Genomic DNA, 15,896 nt, shown 5'->3' with positions numbered 1-15,896 from the left:
TTAGTAATGTCTGCTGTGGGCTGAGTGTGGATGGGGTGATACATGTGCATTGTATTTGATTCCTGCTGGAGATGGTAGGACACTTCAAGAATGAGAAAAATATATGTGTTTTCAAGGAACTGGTTGAAAATGGTATGTACCACTTATGTCACTTACATTTCATGCCCTTTTTAACACACTACTCTGATTTTTAAAAGGTGTTCCATAAACCTAATACCATAACCATAGAAGTGTTACGGAGTCCTGTTAGGCAGGATTAGCATCCCAGCAAGGCAAGAAGCTTCTGAGGGTGTGGACTGGTATGTCCTGTCATCATTCAGGACACGGGTGTTTGCCTCCCTTCAAAGTAAGAAGCAGAAAACCACAGGTAATGCTGGGTGACGAAGCTCTGTGGTGACTCAGGTCAGCCGGTCTGGGGCCCTTGTTGAGTTATCAGAAAGAGTGTTCTGGCTGCCTCCTGATTCACAAGGAACACTGACTTCTACCTGTCCTCGAGGGAAGGACTCCTTTTCCAAGAGGATACGTGGCGTGTTGAATGCTCAGCTGAGTGGCCAACTTAGGATCATTACACTTGCATCAGTGAGGGCCGCTGTCTGTTCAGTTCTCTCCCACAGGCATCATGGGGTGGGGGTGGGGGGTGAAGGCGGATAGGAGGGGGTAGGAGGGGGGTGCTCTGAGGAGAGTAGAGAGCTAGGCTGTGCCCTCAGGCGCATAAGAGGTTGCTGCAGAGGCAGGGCATTTGGTGCAGAGAAACCTGGAGCAGAGAATAGCCTCTGAGTCTGTACATTTGCAACGTGCGCATGTGCTGGTCCCAAGTCAGCACGGAGCCTGTTCGCTTGGCTCCTTGTGTGTCTCCCAGGTGTGTCCGGGATTACCTTAGACTGAGATTCTTAGGACCTGCCTGGAGATGACCCGGGAAGGACCTTCATTGTAGCTTGTGGCATCTCAGAGGATCTCAAGGGTAGTGGGCAAACCCTGGGCGGGATTTTATTAAAAGCTCTTTAGAGAAGTTTGAGATCATCAGGACCAAGATAAGACTGTGTGGATTTGACCCTTGTGGGCATTCAGCCTGCTAATGGGTTTCTCTAGGCCTGTGTTCTGGTATGTTTATTCATTTGTTTGCTTTTTAATTTTTTGAGAGAGATGAGTGGTCAGGAAAGGTTTTTGAAGACATTGATGTTTGAACTGGCCTTGAAAGTTGAAGAAGGCCTGGGAAGGAGAAGAGAAGGCAGGGGAATGGTAGAGATGAAGATGGGGAAAAGAGAGCAGGTCCCTGAAGGAACAGGACCAAAGCGCACCTCTCATGTTCAGTCCCAAGTTCAGTGAGTCCTGTCAGCTCTGATTATGTTATATTCTACATCCGACCACTTCTCACATCCTTCCCCACTGCCCCTCATCTTTCACCCGGACTTCTGCAGTAGTTTCATCTTCACTCCTTCCACTTCCAGTTTTGCCTCTGGTAAGGCCTCATCTGTTCTCAGTACCCTGAGTGAGCCCTTTGAACATATTGCCCCTCTGTTCAAAACCTTCCAGTAGGTGCTCAGCCTAAAATAAAATTCAGATTCCCAGCGCTCCCCGTGAGAGAAGTCTGCCTTGGCATCTCTCCAGCCTCATTTCCCACCACTGTCCTGCTCCAGCCACACCAGCCTCCTTGTTCTTCTTTGAACAGGCTGAGTTCACTCCTACCACAGGACCTTTGCACTTGCTGTTTCTTTACCTTTAGATGCTTTCCCCCAGATATTTGCAGGATTGGTTCCCCACATTTATCCAGGTCTCTGTTAGATGTCACCAGTTCAGAAAAAAACATCCACAATGACTCTATTGATCTACACACATACATACATACATACACACACACACACACACACACACACATTTCCAGTGTCTGCATTATTTCTTGGAGATCTGTCATCACACACAAGTGTTCATGTTGTCTTATTCCAGAATAAAGAACCTAGGTTCCACAAAGTCCTTGTAAAGTTTTGCTGCTCAGATATTGACTTCTTTGGTTCACATTCCCTAGGCATCTCTAGGCAGGTTTGACTCAAAACGGAACTGAATTCATTTAACAAGTACTGTTGAGAGCTGTCTTTGTGTCAGGCCCTGTTTGGGCACCGAGAATGCAGCAAACCAGAAAACACCACCTCTCACTCACCCCTACTTGATCCCAAAAGGAGAGAAAATAAACAAACAAACATACAATAAGATGTCAGGTTGTGACAGAGCTGGGGACGGGGAGTGAGCCGCTTGCTTCATTACCTTGCTCATAGGTTTTCATAGAAGGAGGATGTGGAACACAACCCCCCCCCCACCCCGGAATCGAACCGTGACCTCCTGGTTCATAAGTTGATGCTCAACCACTGGGAAACATCATCTATTTTACATGAGGGGCCACAGAAGCAAGGCCAGTTGCCCTGAAACCGGGTCCTGGGTTTCCTTGGTTGTTTCGGAGGCTGCTCAGACTCCTGGCTGTGCCTGTCAACCTCTCTGTTGCAAGACTTCTTTTGAAGACCCCTCACCCACTGTTCCTCCCTTCCCTCCCCTCCAGTCCCATACCCTGCCTTCTCCCCAGCCCGTTTCCACAGGGAACGTGATTCTCCCCTGCTTTCTGTCATCGGACATGCTCCCTGTTTGAGAGGGAGGTGCAGGGTGCACAGCAGCCCAGCTCAGTCAGATCAGCCACTGACAAAGCTGGCCATTGCCCCTCCTGGGAGCCACTGTCAACGTTTAGTGAGCACATCCCTGCAACACATTTCACAACAGAGGAGAAATCAGTGTGCTCCTTGTACTTCCTAGCAAGTTTTCAGCTGGCCAGGATTCACAGTAATGGCAAAGGCTAGTCAGGAATTTAGCTCTGTTGTCTGTCTTTATACTCTGCCAAGCTGATGGGGCAGCGATGATGCCCAGAGCTGTGGGCTCCATGGGAGGCTGCACAGTGTCTCCTCTGTCTTTCCAGAAAAGCCCAACCCAAGCTGCTTGTGCCAGCTTGGCCTTCCTAGGAAAAGGACATTGTACTTGGACTTAGGGAAACAGTAAGACTAGACAATTCAGAATGTGGAGAAAATAATATGGCCTCGTAGGGTTGTAATTGTTATCAGCTGGGGTTTTTTTGTTTGTTTGTTTTTTTAGCTTGTATCATTTTTTTTTTATTGATTAAGTTATTACATATGTGTCCTTATCCTCATATACCCCCCCATCCCCCACACTCATGCCCTCACCCCCCTGTTGACTGTGTCCATTGGTTAGGCCTATATGCTTGCATATAAGTCCTTTGGTTGATCTCTCCCCCTGACCCCCACCCTCCCCTACCTTCCCTCTGAGGTTTGACGGTCTGATCGATGCTTCTCTGTCTCTGGATCTGTTTTTGTTCATCAGTTTATGTTGTTCATTATATTCCATAAATGAGTGAGATCATGTGATATTTACCTTTCTCTGACTGGCTTATTTCACTTAGCATAATGCTCTCCAGTTTCATCCATATTGTTGCAAATGGTAAGAATTTCTTCTTTTTTACTGCAGTGTAGTATTCCATTGTGTAGATGTGCCACAGTTTTTTAATCCACTCATCTACTGATGGTCACTTAGGCTGTTTCCAAATCTTATCAGCTGGGGTTTTTTAATAGACATTTTTAGAGCAATTTCAGGTTTATAGAAAAATTTAGTGGAAAGTACAGTGTTCCTATATACTTCCTTATCCACCCCCACACAATTCCCCTTCTTGTTAACATCTTGCGTTAGTGTGGTACATTTGCAACAGTTGATGGGTCATTATTGGTTCATTATTATTAACTAAAAGTAATGTATTTTTAACTAGAGTTAAGTGTGAACTAAAGCCCCTAGTTTACATTAGGGTCTATTCTTTGCATTGTGTATTCTATGAGTTTTGATGAATGCAAAATGACCTGTATCCACCATTGTAGTGTCACACAGAATAGCTTCACTGCCCTTACAACCCCCGGTGTTTCCCCTGAAGGATAACACCCCCCCCCCCCCCCCCCCCCCCCGTTCCAAGCCCCTGGAAACCACGGATCTTTTTACTGTCTTTTCCAGAATGTCATATAATTGGAATCACAGAGTCTTGGTCCATAGATTTTTATGAGTAACTTCTTTCACTTAGTAATATGCATTTAAGGTTTCTCCATGTCTTTTTATGGCTTCATAGCTCACTTCTTTTCATTGCTGTGTAGTACTCCATTGTCTGGATGTACCACAGTTTATCCACTCACCTAAAGAAAGATGCCTTGGTTACTTCCAAGTTTGGGCATTTATGAATTAAGCTGCTACAAATATTTGAGTGCTGGTTTTCTGTGGACATAAGTTTTCAATCATTTGAATAAATACCAAGGAGCTCAGTTGCTGGGCCACATGATAAGACTGTGGTTAGTGTTGTAAGAAACCACCACACTGCCCTCCAAGGAGGCTGCACCATTGTATCCGCTGATTTTGGTTCCTACCCCACTCTCATTGAGATGAGCCTGGTTCTCCTAAACAATGCTTCAATAATACCCTGAATGGTAATAATCTAAGACCCTTTTCTCACTGCACCCCTTAAACGTGAAGGACTGCCACCCACATTCTTCTTCCTGTCATCCCGCTATTCTTGCTAGAGCTAAACCATGCTGGCAGAAACTTCCCCTTTTCCTGCTCCTCTGCTCTTTTGTTTCTCATCTCTACCTGTCTTCAAAGAAGCGAATAGGTACAGGAGCAGGAGCAGAGTTGGGGGAGGGGGATCCACTCCCATTTTCCCTGCAAGAGCTACTGTGTCTTCCCCGGATTTTTGTCTTCCTTTCAAATGCTTTAGGGTGACACCACTAAAAGGAATCTGATGTTCCCTGCACCAAAACTGTGGGGCCTGTCCCTCACTGGTTTGTGTCAGTCCATGAGACTCTCCCCATTCAACTAAGTGCTTTGGGGGCATTCATGAACAGTTTTGCTACCAGAAGAACTTGCGTTGCTCTGAGGGAAATACATCAGGGGCCTAAAATCGGGCAGGTGGCCCAAGAGAGAGTCAAATGCATCACCTCTCTGGTCAGTTCCCTCCCTCTCGGGGCTCCTGGGAGTCTCTCTGGCACCTCATGACCGTAAAAGACTGGGCGTGGGTTTGTTTGTGGCTTGTCGGTCTTGTTACTTTATAAGTGGGCTTTGTATTGTGCAACCCAAATACTTTGGGTTAATACAGAGACAGACAGATGAACATAAGAAAAGAGGGAATTACTGAATGGGGAAGGGAGCATCCCAGTTAACTGAGGGCAGGCTGATCACCGTGGTTACTCTACAACAGGGGTAGGGAATGTCTGGCCCGAGGGCCATATAAGGCCCGTGAAATCATTTGGTCTGACTCTGCCAAGGCATTAGGGGTGAGTTAATCAAATGTTTGACCAAGTACAGCAGGCTAGTTTTTAAGTTGATAATTTTGTATGGCCCGCGAATGATGGTATAAATATCCAAATGGAAAAGATTGGCAAGGAAAAGATTTCCCACCCCTGCTCTACAAGCTTCCCCGAGACCATTTGCAAGGCTCTGATGAGTGGCCCTGTCTGTTGATGTGACTTCCAGCTTGTTCCCTTTTCCCTGGGTTTGGGGTGCTTCTGCCCATTCATTTGAGGCTGAATGGCCTGCGGTTGAAGAGATTTTCCCTGTTGGGGTCCAGAATTTCTTAACATAGTGCACTATTAGCATCTTAGTCAGGACAGAGTCCTGTGCATAACAGCAATTTAGCATTCCAGCTCTCACCCACTAAATACCAGGAGTGCCCCTGAGTCATTGTGACAAACCAAAAACTACCCTCAAAAAAAACTACCCTCACCGGTTTCCAGATGTTCCCTAGGAGGCAGTGCCAGCAGTGCCTCTCCTGTCAGGGCTCAGGGTGGCAGGGTCTCCCAGTGAAAGGAGGCCAGTCTGAGCACCTCCTGCCCACCCCTCATCTGGGCCCTTCTAGCAGCTGGTACCTGCACTTGTCACTCAGGCCCTTTCTCACCCACGCTCTCCTCCTCTTCCTCCTCCTCCACCTCCTCTTCCTCTTTCTCTTCCTTCTCTTCTTCCTCCTGCCCCTCACTTCCAGGGCCCAAGAAAAAGAACACAGACCCTGTCCCACTTGGCAGCATGATGTGGGTTGAGAAATGTGGGGTTATCGGAACTTCACGGTGTTTTCCCCCTTAGCTCTTAAACATCTGGAGTTCTGGAAACTTGTCTCCTCTGCTTGAACCTTGCTTCTCAATCAGTGGCCCTTATCTAGTCAAATGAGTTCTCCACAGGGGTGTTCTGTGGCCACCCCTGAAGACACAGATCACAGGGGAAACCTGACAGTGGTGATCAGCACTGGGCATCACTGTCCCCTCTGCCCCCCCCCCCCCCCCCCCCCCCCGCCGCAGGCTGGTGCCACACTGATCTGAAATTCTGCCAAGTCACACAGGTATTTATCTTAGCCCAAACCCCAAGTTTCACAGTGCCTTCTGCAGGGTGGCTCCGGGGCTGCCCAGAGTGGAGCGGGGGGAAGGGCGGAGTTTGTCATTACTAAGCTATTCACATGGAGGAAGTGGGGCAGAAGTCAAAGATTGCTTATTTTTTTACCTCCTCCCTGCTCGTAGCCTACTTCCAAGCCACTTGTAGTAAGTGATGTTTACATATGGCCTTGACGGGGCTGAAGGATTCGCCTGGCTTGGTTGGTTCTGCTGAGACGCTAACTCTGCTGGTCTGATGTCTGCACAGACAAAGCCCCTGCTGACCAGAGGATGGGGATTCTGGGGCCACCACAAGGCCAGGGGAAGCTGAGATGCGCCCAATGGGCCTCCCTGGACGGGGAGGGGGTTGCACCATGCAGTGGGCTCTTCCAGAGCTGGCATTGGGTTCCTGAATTTCCTGGCAGCCAGGTCTCCACTCACTGGTTCACAGTGCTGAGGGGCCTGGGGCCTGCACATAGAGCCATTGTGTCTACCGCTTTATCCTGGCCTTATCTTTAGTATACTTCCCATCCCTTCTTTCCTCTGGGACTCTGGGGGTGTCCAGCATAGTCCCTTCCACAGACACCTTAATGCCTCAACTCTGTGTCAGTCAGCTGGAACAGGATTTCGGAGCGCCTTGGCTTGGCCCAGCTTCTTGCGACCTCGGAGCTCAGACCTGGTACAGCCTGTTGGTGATTCAGTGGCCAGGGAACTCCAGCTAGCCCGGGATACTTGCCCTGCTGCTCTGCAACCTCTGGACGGGGGCCCCCAGCCCGCCAGCGCAGGAGCAGGCCTTGCGGAAGAGGAAGTTTGACTCAGGACCCAGCCCTTGGTCCAGGTCTTTGATAAGGCGTTAACTCTGCTGGAGATATGACTGCTGCCTCCGAACAAAAAAGGGTGTAGTGTAGATGTGGGGGAATGAGATCAGTCACCAGGCCTTCCTCACCCAGAGGAGATGCCCTGTGCATCCTGGTTAACTGTTTGATTGAAAGAGGTCATTTGCCCCTGTATGCTATTTGCATTATTGGCAAGGGTCCTTTCAGACCACCAGATCAGTAGACAGCATTGTTCTGTAAAGCTTTCAGGTGGGTGGGGAGTTGGGGAGAATGGCGAGGAGAGGTGTATTGTATCACCTTCTGGTCCTTAGAAACAAAGATATCTCAGTAAGGCAGCACCCACCTCCTCCTGCGAGGGTCTGGAGGCTTTTTTATTTAGCCATTTATTTTTTGCACACTTTCCTGGAAGTCAAAAGAGCACACGTCATCTTCCTTTACAGCTGCAACACTTCTCTGATGCATGTGGTGTCGGTCCTGGGCATTAATTAGGCCCTCGACTCTACAGAACTCCAAGCATTTTATAAATATTCTCATTTGCCCCTTGAAGTGGGGAGAGAAAGATAGTAATCGGTTCTCCTGAGTTGATGGTGGGAAGTGAGGTCCGGGCTGAGAGGGACAGGGAAGACCCATGTGAGTGACTGGGGTGGGCTATGCACCTGCCCTGTTGCTGACAGGGGTCAGTAGGTGAAAGGTGAGAATGCTACCTGCTGGAGTGGTCAGCAGGGTGTGTGGAGGACATGGGGGTCGAGCTGGGCCTGGAAGACTGGTTAGAAGTGAGGTCAGCGCAGCAGGAGGGTTTTCTAGGTGTGAAAACACTAGCGAGTGTATTTAGACCTGAGCCAGGTACACACATTTGGGTGGATATTCACAGAACACAAGTTAATGTGTCTGCTTCCATTGTGTCTCCTCATCTGGATCGTAAACCTGTGGCAAGTCCTGCCTTTGCCTGAGGAGCCCCTGAAGATGTAGTGCTCAGCAACCTGCAGCTCCAAGCCATTCAATGAGCCCTACACCCCTTATCACGCCCTCTGTCTTCCCCTGCTTGGGGGTCCGAGGTGCAGGTCTTCCTGTTTTCTCATAAAGTTTTCAGGAGAGCCTACAAAATGAGCTAAGGATCTGAAAAGAAAAAAAACGTTTCAGGGGTCATCTTATCAGTGATGAAACAACTGAGGATCATCTTGGCACGCGGTTCAGCAGCTGCACTCCTGGCTCAGAAGGACGACACTTCCCCACACTCCCAGGGCCCTCTCTCCATGCTAGCGAGACTAGTTAACATCATTGTTGAAGCAGAAGACGCATTTTAACTCACCACCCATCTGAATGGTGGTGCAGCCCCACATTTGTAATGGAGTTCAGTGTAAGTGGTTTCCAAGAATTGGAAGGATTCGTTTCCATGGGACAAGTGCACTGCAGACGTGAGAGAAGGAACTGTTAGTCCTTTGCTATCTCAGCAGCACTGAGAACTGTGTCTGCCATGTGGTGGGTGCTCGGTGATCACCTGTTAAATGAATGCATGCCAGGGTTCAAGAGTTCTTCATTTCCACTGAAATCAGAATAAGAACCAAGACTTAGAGCTGTCGGGGTCTAGGATAGATGTGAGGAGTGAATTACCAAGGATCAGCTGGTTTTTTATTCCCCATGTGCACACTCTCAATACTCACCCCCTCCAACTCTGTGACCTCTTAGAGAAATTCAGTTCCAAAAACCTAACTAGGTGTAGGTGTTATGCCAGGTGTGAGGGTTGATATGAGTAAGGCACCGTTCCTGACCACACTAGAGGTCAGAGGTGAAAACTTTTGAACTACAAGGCAAATCAAATAAGGACTTCTCCAAAGAAATGATTATTTCTGACGTTTGAGTGAAGCTTTGAGAGGCAAATTTGATATCCATGGGCAGAGGGAGGGGCCTGCCAACGAGGGAGATCGGCACAATACATGTTCATGCTAACTCTCTATAATAGCAGCTACCATTGGTGTGCCGCTCAACCTACTGCACATTTCTCATGTGTCCCCTCATTTCTTCTCCAACCCTGTGCAGGAGCTGGATAGCTTCCTTTCTTCTTACAGTGAAGGGAGCTAAGGCTCAGGCAGTGAAGCAAATATCGCACAGCTGCAAGGACTTGTCAGGTCCCCAGTGGTGTGAACCCAAGGCACCAAGCTCTGAGTGAGGGCAAGTCATGTGCAGGGAAAGGGGGACAGTGCCTGATGAGAGTGGTGGGAAGAGCAGATGGAAATGGGGTTTACGACCCGGACCTGCACCTTAAATCTCTGCTCAGGACTTGGACTGGGTTCTGTGAGCAGGGAGCCCATGGCGGGTTTAGAGGAAAGGAGTGCTATGGTCCAGCAAGTGCTTCAGGAAGGTCTCTCTGGCAGCAGGAGCAAAGTAAAAAGGCTGTTGGCAGGAAAATCAGTTAGACAACTATTGCGATAGCGCGGGAGAGATGATGAGGCCTGAACTGGGGCAGCGGCAGCAGATGCAGGGGGATGGATGAGATGGACAATGCGGAGGCAGGTTGTGTAGGAGGCCTTGACTTGGATACCAGGTAAAGGAGAGGGAGGGATGGATGATGTCTGTTGGACCTTCAGCCCCGCCCAGAAGTGAAGAGGAGGAGGTGGAACAGGTCAGGGGATGAGACCAAGTGAAGTTATTTTTAAACACATGGTTTGAGGGCCAGGCCTCTGGAGAGTGGTCAGGGTTGAAGATGGTGCTTGGGGCAGAGGAGCAGAGGCAGTGCCTATGGAAACGGGGATCTCTGTGCTGCCTTTGGTACCCCATATTCATCTACCTTCACTGTGGTACGGAAGATTCCACTTCTCCCTGACGTTGTGTACTCCATTTCACTTCATAATCCTTGCAGTAGCTGTATGAGGAGGTGTCATCCTTATGTACATATGAGGACACCGAGTGAGCAAGATTGGATAACATAGCCAAGGTCTCACAAGAAAAGAGTGGCAGAGTCAGGATTTGAACCCAGGTCTGATGTCAAGGCTCCTTTCTGCTGAGTCAGAATTAGAAAATGGTAGAGGGTTGCAGTGTGGACACCCACCTGTTTATTTCTTCCACCTCCCTGATCCTAATGGTTCATGCTGAAAACTTTGGTTTTTCCTAGCCACAGAGATACCGAGAGGGAAATGGAAAATACCTATGAGCATGCAGGTAGCACTGGCTTATTTTCCATGATGTCATAAGGCCTTAGCCTCATCAAGTTGGACTTTGCTGCCTATGGCCACGCCATTAGGAAGGGCAGCCTCGGGCCCCGAGCTCACTGGCCCAAGTGCATTCGCTCATAGGTGGTGAGCTTGCAATATATCGTCAAGCCAAAATCAAGATTGCACTGTGCTCGCTTCAGCAGCACATATACTAAAATTGGAAGATGACATGGGAAATGTAGAGATGGAACCTAGTTCACTTTTAGGTTCAGATTTAGGACCTCTTCTGTCTTCCGATATTTGATGTAAAGGTCATCATGCTAAATTGAAAGACAAAGTTACCATCAACTGAGCACACTCATCGAGACAAACACACATGACCTTCTTTTTTAAAAAAAATATATTTTATTGATTTTTTACAGAGAGGAAGGGAGAGGGATAGAGAGTTAGAAACATCGATGAGAGAGAAAAATCGATCAGCTGCCTCCTGCACACCCCCTACTGGGGATATGCCCACAACCAAGGTACATGCCCTTGACCGGAATCGAACCTGGGACCCTTGAGTCTGCAGGCCGACGCTCTCTCCACTGAGCCAAACCGGTTAGGGCTACACATGACCTTCTTATTGTCTGATCCTTTTTCAAGGCAAGGGGTCCACCTTACAAAGAGTTGGAAGGAGGCCAGGGGTGGTGCTCCTTGCTGGTGCTCTGTGTGCTAGATGGTTCTGTCTCTCTCTGCCTTCCTCTCTCTCTAAAAATATAAAGAACCTGTGAGTGAGAGAGGTGAAGTGACTTGCTAAAGGAGACACCATTCATGGCTGACCCTCGTCTCTGGGCTCCCCTTTAGCTATGTTCCCCATGTCACAGAGCATACATGGATTATGTCCAGGAGAGAAGAGGAGGAGGTGGTCTTTTCTAGCATTTCAGTGTGCTTTGCTGTACTTCACAGGACAAGCAGAAACAAAGTAAAGCCAGCTGGGCCTGTAATATGAGCCTGCAATGTCTGTCACTTACAAGCTGGGTGACCTTGGGCCAGTCACTTCGTCTCCTGTACCTCCACTTTCTTACCTCTAAAATGGGAGCATAATAGTACCTACATCTTAGGACTTGCTTAAAGTATGGAATCAGACAATGCAGGGCACATAGTAAGTTGTCACACAGATGTTGCTACTCATATTATTATTAATGCCATTAGCCACAAGGGCAATCCTATGACTGAACGATGTGAGGAGGGAGCTCAGGACACCGGTCAGGCTCTGGTGGTCTTCCCTCCACTGCCCGCCACTGGCCTAGAACGGTCTACCTGGTGAACTTGTCCCTTGCCACAGCTGTGTTTGGGCGCAGGGGTCAGGACCTCGCTTGTGTGGTTTGGAACTGAAAGCTGCCCCTCCCTGCATAGTTGGTTTCTTTGCTCCGTTCGGAAGGACCTGCCACCTGAAACACAACACTAATCTTTTCAAATAACGTCTCGATAAGACTCTCTCCTTGGGTAGCAGGGTCCAACCTGTGTTTTGAAAGCAGTGATCCAGATGCTGGGATGGTGAAAGAAAGAGCCCTCTGTCCAGAGCCCGTCTGCCCAAGGTGACTCATTCCTGTGTCACATGTTTCTAAACTCTCCTTGCCATCCCCAGAGTTTTCCTAATCCCGTCCGGCCAGTTCCGCCACAAATTCCTCTGCAGCTTTGCCTGACATCGTCTGAACTGAGTGTCACTCTGGTCTGTGAGCTGGGGCAAATGTGAAGTGTCACCTCCTCCAAAAGCAACCATGGCCTGTCTGAGGGCTGGCCTCCCTGTGCTGGGGCAATGGCGGTTGCCCTGGCTGCTTTCTGCATTTATGGATATTGTCACGAGGGCCGGCTTGTGGTCTCCTGGCCTCCCCCCTGCTCCTACAACCTTTCTTCCTAATCAGTTCTTACCCTGCAACCAGCATCTTCACCAGGCTGTCAAAACCTCTTGCATTTAAAAAGCCTATTGAAGTCATAAAACCTTGCAGTTTCTGCTATGCAGTTAAAATCCAGCCATGTTTGCAGATAAAATTTAATGTTGGGATGTAATTCCTGAGGGAAGAGGCCTTAAAACCTGTACCAGCAGGTCCTGGGTTCCATGTGACCCATTTACACATATGTTCATGCCCACGTGGCTGCTGCAGGGGTATCCCCTGTGGACCGCATGCTGAGCTGCGGGATTCTCGCCTTCTAGGGACCACCCACCACTCCCTGAGCTCCTCGCTCTGTCCCTCATGACCCCAAAGCATGGTAGGAGAGGAAGGGGGGGTCCTAGCTGCCTCCCAAACACCCACACTCCTTTCTGCATCTCTCTTGCCTGATTCCTGCTCCTCCTGCCTGCATTTGTTCTTTACCCATAAGCCTTTCCTCACCACCACCCCCTCTAACTCGAGGGCATCCTTCATCCAGAGGACCTGCTGCAATCTCTCTCCATCCTCCCCACATCTCCCTGACACCAAAACCTCACTTTCACCCCCTATGTAGAAAACCTGGCTTAGGGGACCCAAAAATGGATGAGATGTGGAGCTCTTGATTTTCTCAGAGGACAGCGAGCTGATCAGCACAGTGGAGTGGGTAAGAGCCTGGAAGCAAACACTGGCTGTGACAGGCCAGAGCCGGGCATGGTCCACTCCGCCGTGTGACCCAGCACCAGAGCTGAGTGTCCACAGAGGAGACAGCCACCAGGCTGATGAGCGGGAAAGGATGGAGGGTGTCCCGTGCTGAAGGCACAGCCCAGGTCCCCATCCCGTGCATGAGTGAGTGGCTGCACAGAGAGGCTGGGGGAGGGCTCCCTGCTTTGTGGTCCAGGGGAGATGGGGGCCCAGCACCTCTCAACAGCATTCCCCATTGACGCCCCTGTGAGTGGATTTCACGATGGCTCCATTATGTGTACTCACGAGATTAATAGCCTCACCTCTCCCGACATTCTTTCTGCTGGAACTTCTTATTGCCTTTCTAACAGCTGAGTTGTAAGCATTGCAGCCCTTGTCTTTCCTGGAGGGCAGGTCTAGTTCCCACTCTACGTGGGAAGGGGGGGGGGGGGGGATCAGCCTTTCATAAGGCTTTCCTTCCGTTGTGTGTGGTTTTCCCCTCACCAATCTCCCACTTTTTTTTTTAAGTCCATAACCCAGGGATTCCCCTCTTTGGAACTATTTAAACAGACATGGGATGCTGGCAGGAGCCACTTAAAAGGATTCCTGCCCCAGAAGGAGGCTGTCTGGGTGGCCTGTGGCAGGAGAGGTCCAGCTTTGAAACTCAAGCGAGAGGTGCCTGTGGCTTCGGGCCGCAAGCCTCTGTCTGAACTGTGCCTCGTCTCCCTGCAGCCAGTGGGTGTGGCGGCTGTCCCAGGGCTGCTCTGCTCTCTCCCCACACAGGTGCTCCAGGCAAGGATCTCCTGTGTCTCTGATGAGCCTCAGAGGCCACATGTTTCTGGAAGGCCTTCACAGAGCCAGGCTTTCCAAGCACAACCAGGGGTGCCGGCGATCTGGGCACCTGGGCCTACGCAGATTGGCAGTCAGGGGTCTGGATGTTCACACCCTTGCCCCTCAGGAGACCTTGCTCGCAGAGGGGGAATTGGAGGCCATGCAACTTCCCAAGAGGCAATGGATGTGGCCTCTAGAAGCGAGGGTTCCAGCTTCGATGCCAGACCTGCTGAATCTGTCGTTTGGACTCATTTTGGAGGCAGTAACTGGTGAATACATACCTACCAATGTGTCCTGACAGGCTGTGGTCGGAAGGACTATTGTGTGTGTGGTAACTAAACGCTGTCTTGGGCAGAGGAGTTGGACAGACTTGAGTTTGAATTGGGCTGCAGGAGCTTGGGCGCATTTCTTAACCTCTCTAAGCCTCAGTTTCCTCATCTGTACAATCACATGTTTCCACAGGCTGGACCAGAAGGCCAGGGGCTGGGAGGTGCCTGTATTGTGGGTTATTCTGAGGACCCCATAAGACAACCCATGTAAAAGTGCTGGACAGGAACTGGCATCTGCCCACTAGGTGGTACCCACCTACTTGAGAAGTGAAAGACGTGACCCTACTTTTTGGTCTGGGACCTTCTTAGGGAGCTCACCACATGGTGAAGGGAAAGCAGAGGCCTCACCTTTCATCACAGCCTTAGCTGGGTTGTGCCTCAATCAAGTTTATAGAGAGAAGCCCAGAGCACTAAGAAGCTGCTCTCCATGGAACTAGTCTTCTCACATTGCTCAGATTATGAATCAAAACCCAGCGTCTTTCATCTGTGGGACAAGGTGGGTTTGCAAACTCTGATTAGTTCCCAAAACACCTACGTCACAGCTCCCAAAGGAGGAACAGAGCGGGCAAGTAACATGCCCCAAGGCTGAGGGGCGGCCCTTCCCCAGCCCTGGAGAGTTAGCGATGCTTCTGCTCTGTCCTGGCTGCAGTTGGACGATATTTGCTTTCTTGTCTTGGTTTTGCTTGCACAGAGGTTGACAAGGAGCCCAGGAACTGGACTTTCGCTAACTTACGGAATATGGGCCCAGGGAGGGAAGTGGCAGGATAATTCATCTGTTCAGGGACAGTTTGTGACTGGCCAGTGGCACTTCTTGCAGAGAGGTATGCAAAGCATCCCCGCGTTGTTATGCTACTACAGGTCACTGGCTGGCTTTGGCCCTGAGTGGTGTGTGGCGGTGCCAACAAAGTCAGTGTGACAGGTCCCAGCTGGCAGAGTGGAACCACTAAGACTTCTGGCTCTGGCAGGAAAGCCTCACTTCAGCGCTTGGAGTGCGGATTACAAACTGAGCCTTTTACATATGTCCGGGGAGCCTAGGAGCTATGCTCCCAAAAGTAGTGTCTATTGAGCAGCACAAAAGAATTGCATAGGGAAGACAGGCTGATTTTACTCATCTTCTCTTCTTGTTCCAGCCCAAATAGCTGGTCCAGGCCTCCGTAGGAGCCTTTGGGAAAGGCCTGAAGGAGAGTTGTAAGCATGACTGCTCTTTCTGTTCCAAACGTGTTTCTCCACTGAGAGTCAAGGCTTGTCGCCGAGTGGAAGAGGAATACAGACCTCACAGGCATGGTGGGGTTTGCCGTGGTCCTGTGCAGTGGCGGGGAGGGGGGTCACAGTGAAGAACTGAGCTTGTTTTCTGCATGACTCGATTCATCTGCCTTCCAGGCTAATCCCTCGGTGGCCCGGACTCTGCGCGGCCACCGTGGCATCTTTTGCATTTCACTTTTAGGAAGTCATTGTGGTAACTCAGTTCATGCTGATTGCATAACTCGTAAGAGGTTCCTTTTTCATTGGAAACTTGCTGCAGTGTTTCCAGAAACCTCTGCTACTGTAACATCTGGGCACCCAAGGTCTTCCGTTGACAGGGGTGGCTTCATGGGCATGTGACTTGTGTAGCTGCAGTCTCACGCTCAGATGGGCCCTGAGCAAGGGGTTGGGGCTGCGGCTGCAGCCTTGAAATTCTTGATAGCTTTATCTTTAAATTTGTATCTCATAAGTGAAG

General features: G+C 49.8%; 1 protein-coding gene across 1 annotated transcript in view; it reads left to right on the top strand.

The window, feature by feature from the left end:
* TGFA (transforming growth factor alpha) overlaps positions 1-15,896 on the top strand; it is a 93,604-nt gene that overhangs the window by 15,418 nt on the left and 62,290 nt on the right. The window lies entirely within an intron of this gene.

This window comes from Myotis yumanensis, unplaced genomic scaffold (genome assembly GCF_028538775.1).
Source record: "Myotis yumanensis isolate MYYU_CA2020_CCGP unplaced genomic scaffold, mMyoYum1.0.hap1 SCAF_11, whole genome shotgun sequence".
NCBI lineage: Eukaryota > Metazoa > Chordata > Mammalia > Chiroptera > Vespertilionidae > Myotis > Myotis yumanensis.
This window is presented reverse-complemented; position numbering and strand designations above follow the sequence as displayed.